Source organism: Trichosurus vulpecula, chromosome 4 (genome assembly GCF_011100635.1).
Source record: "Trichosurus vulpecula isolate mTriVul1 chromosome 4, mTriVul1.pri, whole genome shotgun sequence".
NCBI lineage: Eukaryota > Metazoa > Chordata > Mammalia > Diprotodontia > Phalangeridae > Trichosurus > Trichosurus vulpecula.
The window spans coordinates 417275284-417281283 of NC_050576.1; positions in this window are offsets into that span (position 1 = coordinate 417275284).

The window sequence follows — 6000 nt, forward strand, 5'->3', positions numbered from 1 at the left end:
GGAGTTTTGTGGAGAGTTCAACTGTATTGGTTCTTATAATTCAGCCATCTTTCTTGGTACCCACAAACCTCTAACAGTATGCAGTCACCATCAAAAAAGGTAAAATGATCATAGGTTGGATGTACTTAGAGTCATAGAGTCTGGACTATGGAGTTAGAGTCCTGATAGCTTCTTTCCTGCTTAGACCACAGTTGAAATACCAGGTTCAGGTCTGGGTGCCACATTTTAGGAGTGATATTATTAAGTTGGAGAGTATATAGAGGAGTTTGAGTAGAATGAAGAAAGGTGTTAAGAATGTGTCATACAAAGATTGGTTGAAAGAACTGGGGATGCTGGGGGCGGAGCCAAGATGGCGACTAGAAAGCAGGGGCTTCCATGAGCTCCCTGCCAGGTCCCTCCAAAAACCTATAAAAATGGCTCTGAACAAATTCTAGAACTGCAGAACCCACAAAATAGCAGAGGGAAGCAGGGATCCAGCCCAGGACAGGCCAGATGGTCACTGGATGAGGTCTATCATGCACAGAGCTGAGGGGAATGGAACCCAGAGGGGAGCAGAGCTCAGCGTGGGCCTAGCGGACCAACCAGACTAGGAGCTGGGTGGAGCAGCCCCTAGCACTCTGAATCAGTGAGCTGTGGCAGCTGCCAGACTTCTCAACCCAAAAATACCAAAGAAAACAGAGAAGAACTGAAGAACCCACGAAATAGCTGAGGGAAGCAGAGCTCCAGCCCAGGACAGCCTGGATAGTCACTGGGTGAGGTCTATCTTGCACGGAGCCTAGAGGGGAGCAGAGCCCAGCCTGGGCAGCAGCAGGACCAATCAGACTGGGAGCCAGGCGAAACAGGTCCTACCACCCTGAATCAGTGAGCTGTGGCAGTTACCAGACTTCTCAACCCACAAACACCAAAGAAAACAGAGAAGGTCAGTGGGAAAAGCTGTGGGGCACAGAGTGAAAAGAGTTTACGGTTCAGCCACTACCCCAGAGCAGCGGGGGTGGTGCAGCTAAAGAACTACAGCTGCAGTTGCTTCTGGCCCCAGGCCCACCTGGTGGGAGGAATTAAGTGGAGGATCAGAGCCTGAGTGCAGAGCCTGCTTAAGATTTGCATCAGGTCTGGGTTGGTGGTTCTTGGGGAAGGAGGAGTGCTGGTGTGGCAAAGCTGGCTGTATAGTATAGCTCTGAAATCAAACGGTGCATCCCCCCAAGCTTGGAACAAAGTACTCTTTACGCTAAAAGCAGTCATACCCTGCTGAAAAACTCAAGGGTCAAGTAAGTTGGCTCGGAACATGGCCAGGCAGCGAAAACACACTCAGATTCAGTCTCAGACTTTGGAATCTTTCTTTGGTGACAAAGAAGACAAAAACTTACAGCAAGAAGTCAACAAAGTCAAAGAGGTTACAACAAAAGCCTCCAAGAAAAACATGAACTGGTCTCAATCCATGGAAGAGCTCAAAAAGGATTTGGAAAAGCAAGTTAGAGAAGAAGAGGAAAAATTGGGAAGAGAAATGAGAAGGATGCGAGAAAACCATGAAAAACAAGTCAATGACTTGCTAAAGGAGACCCAAAAAAAACTGAAAAATACACTGAAGAAAACAACACCTTAAAAAACAGACTAACTCAAATGGCAAAAGAGCTCCAAAAAGCCAATGAGGAGAAGAATGCCAATTAGCCAAATGGAAAAGGAGGTCCAAAAGACCACTGAAGAAAATACTACTTTAAAAATTAGATTGGAGCAAGTGGAAGCTAGTGACTTTATGAGAAATCAGGATATTATAAAACAGAACCAAAGGAATGAAAAAATGGAAGACAATGTGAAATATCTCCTTGGAAAAACCACTGAGCGGGAAAATAGATCCAGGAGAGAGAATTTAAAAATTATTGGACTACCTGAAAGCCATGGTCAAAAAAAGAGCCTAGATACCATCTTTCAAGAAATTATGAAGGAGAACTGCCCTGATATTCTAGAGCCACAGGGCAAAAGAGAAACTGAAAGAATCCATCGATCGCCTCCTCAAATAGATCCCAAAAAGAAATCTCCTAGGAATATTGTTGCCAAATTCCAGAGCTCCCAGATCAAGGAGAAAATACTGGAAGCAGCCAGAAAGAAACAATTTGAGTACTGTGGAAACCCAATCAGAATAACCCAAGATCTGGCAGCTTCTACATTAAGAGATCGAAGGGCTTGGAATGGGATATTCCGGAGGTCAATGGAGCTAGGATTAAAACCTCGAATCACCTACCCAGCAAAACCGAGTATCATGTTCCAAGGCAAAATATGGAGTTTCAATAAAATAGAGGACTTTCAAGCTTTCTCAGTGAAAAGACCAGAACTGAATAGAAAATTTGACTTTCAAACACAAGAATCAAGAGAAGCATGAAAAGGTAATCAAGAAACGGAAATTGCAAGGGACTTACTAAAGTTGAACTATTTTGTTTACATTCCTACATGGAAAGATGATGTGTATGATTCATGAGACCTCAGTATTAGGGTAGTTGAAGGGAATATGCATATATATATATATATATAAATAAAAATATATATGTTTATGTATATATATAAGTGAATGTGTATGTATGTATATATCTATGTGTATATGTATGTGTATATATGTGTTTATATATGTATGTGTGTATATATATATATATATATATATATATGTAAAAGAGAGAGAGCAGACACAGGGTGAGTTGAAGATGAAGGGAAGATATCTAAAAGAAATAAAATGAAATTAAGTGATGAGAGAGCAACATACTGAGAGAGGGAGATAGGGAGAGATAGAACGGGGTGGATTATCTGGCATAAAGGTGGCAAGAGGAAGCAGTTTTGTGGGAGGAGGGGAGAGGGCAGGTGAGGGGGGAGTGAGTGAACCTTGCTCTCATCAGATTTGGCCTGGGGAGGGAGTACCATACATACTCAGTTGGGTATCTTACCCCACAGGAAAGAAGAGGGAGGAAGATAAAAAAAAATAAAAAGGGGGGGGGATGATGGAGGGGAGGGCAGATGGGGGTGGAGGTAATCAAAACAAACACTTTGGAAAGGGGACAGGGTCAAGGGAGAAAATTCAATAAAGCGGGATGGGTTGGGAAGGAGCAAAATGTAGTTAGCCTTTCACAACATGAGTATTGTGGAAGGGTTATACATAATGATACATGTGTGGCCTAGGATGAATTGCTCGACTTCTTAGGGTGGGTGGGTGGGAAGGGAAGAGGGGAGAGAATTTGGAACTCAAAGTTTTAAAATCAGATGTTCAAAAAAAAAAGTTTTTGCATGCAACTAAAAAATAAGATACACAGGCAATGGGGCATAGAAATTTATCTTGCCCTACAAGAAAGGAAGGGTAAAGGAGATGAGAGGGGAGGGGAGTGATAGAGGGGAGGGCTGACTGGGGAACAGGGCAACCAGAATATATGCCATCTTGGAGTGGGGGGGAGGGTAGAAATGGGGAGAAAATTAGTAATTCAAACTGTTGTGAAAATCAATGCTGAAAACCAAATATGTTAAATAAATAAATTTAAATTAAAAAAAACGCAAAAAATGTATAAAATTCAGAATTTTTTAAAACTTGAAAATAGAAAATTCACACATGTTTTATAAATGTTCCCCTTTAAAAATATTGTTCTTAATGTTGTCGCACTTATACATTTTAATAACAGTTCCAATTGTTGTAAAAAGAAATAATTAGCAAACATGTTTACTCTATACTAAATTATTCTATTTTGTATAAGGGCCCAAGCCTAATATACAGTTATCACCCAATATGTCTCAGTTTCCTATTCTGTAAAATGGGTACAATAATTGCACCTGTATCCCAGAATTGTTGAGAGGATAAACGAGAGAATATTTGTAAAATGCTTTGTAAGCTTCAAAATGCTATGAAATGATGGTGGCCGGAAAGCAGGGACTTGCATGAGCTCCCTACCAGGTTCCTCCTATAAAAAATGGCTCTGAACAAATTTTAGAACTGCAGAACCCACAAAATAGCAGAGGGAGGCAGGGCTTCAGCCCAGGACAACCTGGATGGTCTCTGGGTGAGGTCTATCGCACACCGAGCTGGGAGCGGAGGGGAGCGGAGCTCAGCGTGGGCGGTGGCAGGACCAACCAGACCAGGAGCCGGGTGAAACAAGCCCTAGTGCCCTGAATCAGTGAGCTGCAGCAGTTACCAGACTTCTCAACCCACAAACACCAAAGACAACATAGAAGGTTAGTGGCAAAAGCTGAGGGGAGTGGAAGGAGTTCGAGGTTCAACCACCACCCCGGGGGCAGCAGAGGTGGGGCAGCTACAGAACTATAGCTGTAGTTGCTTCTGGCCCCAGGCCCACCTGGTGAGAGGAATTAAGTGGCGGATCAGAGCAGGAGTAAAGAGCCTGCTGAAGATCTAAGTCCAGTCCGGATTGGGGGTTCTTGGGGAAGGAGGAGTGCTGGTGTGGAAAAGCTGGCTGTAATAGCTCTGAAATCAACAGCGCATCCCCCCAAGCTTGAAACATAGTAATCTTCACTCTACAAGCAGTCATACCCCACTGATAAACTCAAGGGTCAAGTAAGTTGGTTGGGACCATGGGCAGGCAGCAAAAACGCACCCAGATTCAGTCTCAGACTTTGGGATCTTTCTTTGGTGACAAAGAAGTCCAAAACATACAGACAGAAGTTAACAAAGTCAAAGAGCCTACAACAAAAGCCTCCAAGAAAAACATGAACTGGTCTCAGGCCACGGAAGAGCTCAAAAAGGATTTGGAAAAGCAAGTTAGAGAAGTAGAGGAAAAATTGGGAAGAGAAATGAGAAGGATGCGAGAAAACCATGAAAAACAAGTCAATGACTTGCTAAAGGAGACCCCAAAAAATACTGAAAAAAATATTGAAGAAAACAACACCTTAAAAAATAGACTAACTCAAATGGCAAAAGAGCCCCAAAAAGCCAAGGAGGAGAAGAATGCCTTGAAAGGCAGAATCAGCCAAATGGAAAAGGAGGTCCAAAAGACCATTGAAAAAATAGTCTTAAAAATTAGATTGAAGCAAGTGGAAGCTAGTGACTTGATGAGAAATCAAGATATTATAAAACAGAACCAAAGGAATGAAAAAGTGGAAGACGATGTGAAATATCTCATAGGAAAAACCACTGACCTGGAAAATAGATCCAGGAGAGAGAATTTAAAAGTTATTGGACTACCTGAAAGCCATGATCAAAAAATGAGCCTAGATATCATCTTTCAAGAAATTGTCAAGGACAACTGCCCTGACATTCTAGAGCCAGAGGACAAAATAGAAATTGAAAGAATCCACAGATTGCTTCCTCAAAAAGATCCCAAAAAGAAAACTCCTAGGAATATTGCTGCCAAATTCCAGAGCTCCCAGGTCAAGGAGAAAATACTGGAAGCAGCCAGAAAGAAACAATTTGACTATTGTGGAAAAACAATCAGGATAACACAGGATCTTTTAGCTTCCACATTGAGGGATCGAAGGGCTTGGAATATGATATTCCAGAGGTCTATGGAGCTAGGATTAAAACCAAGAATCACCTGCCCACCAAAATGAGTATCATGCTCCAATGCAAAATATGGATTTTCAACAAAATAGAGGACTTTCAAGCTTTCTCAGTGAAAAGACCAGAGCTGATTAGAAAACTTGACTTTCAAACACAAGAATCAAGAGAAGCATGAAGATATAACAAGAAAGAGAAATCGTAAGGGACTTACTAAAGTTGAACTGTTTTGTTTACATTCCTACATGGTAAGATGATGTGTATGATTCATGGGACCTCAGTATCATAGTAGCTGAAAGGAATATGCATATATATGTATATGTATATATATACATATGTGTGTGTCTAGGTATGTATACATGTAGGTGTATATATATATAGACAGAGGGCACAGGGTGAGTTGAATATGAAGGGATGATATCTAAAAAAATAAAATCAAATTGATGGATAAGAGAGGAATATATTGAGAGAGGGAGAAAAGGAGAGATAGAATGGGGTAAATTATCTCTCATAAAAGTGGCAAGAAA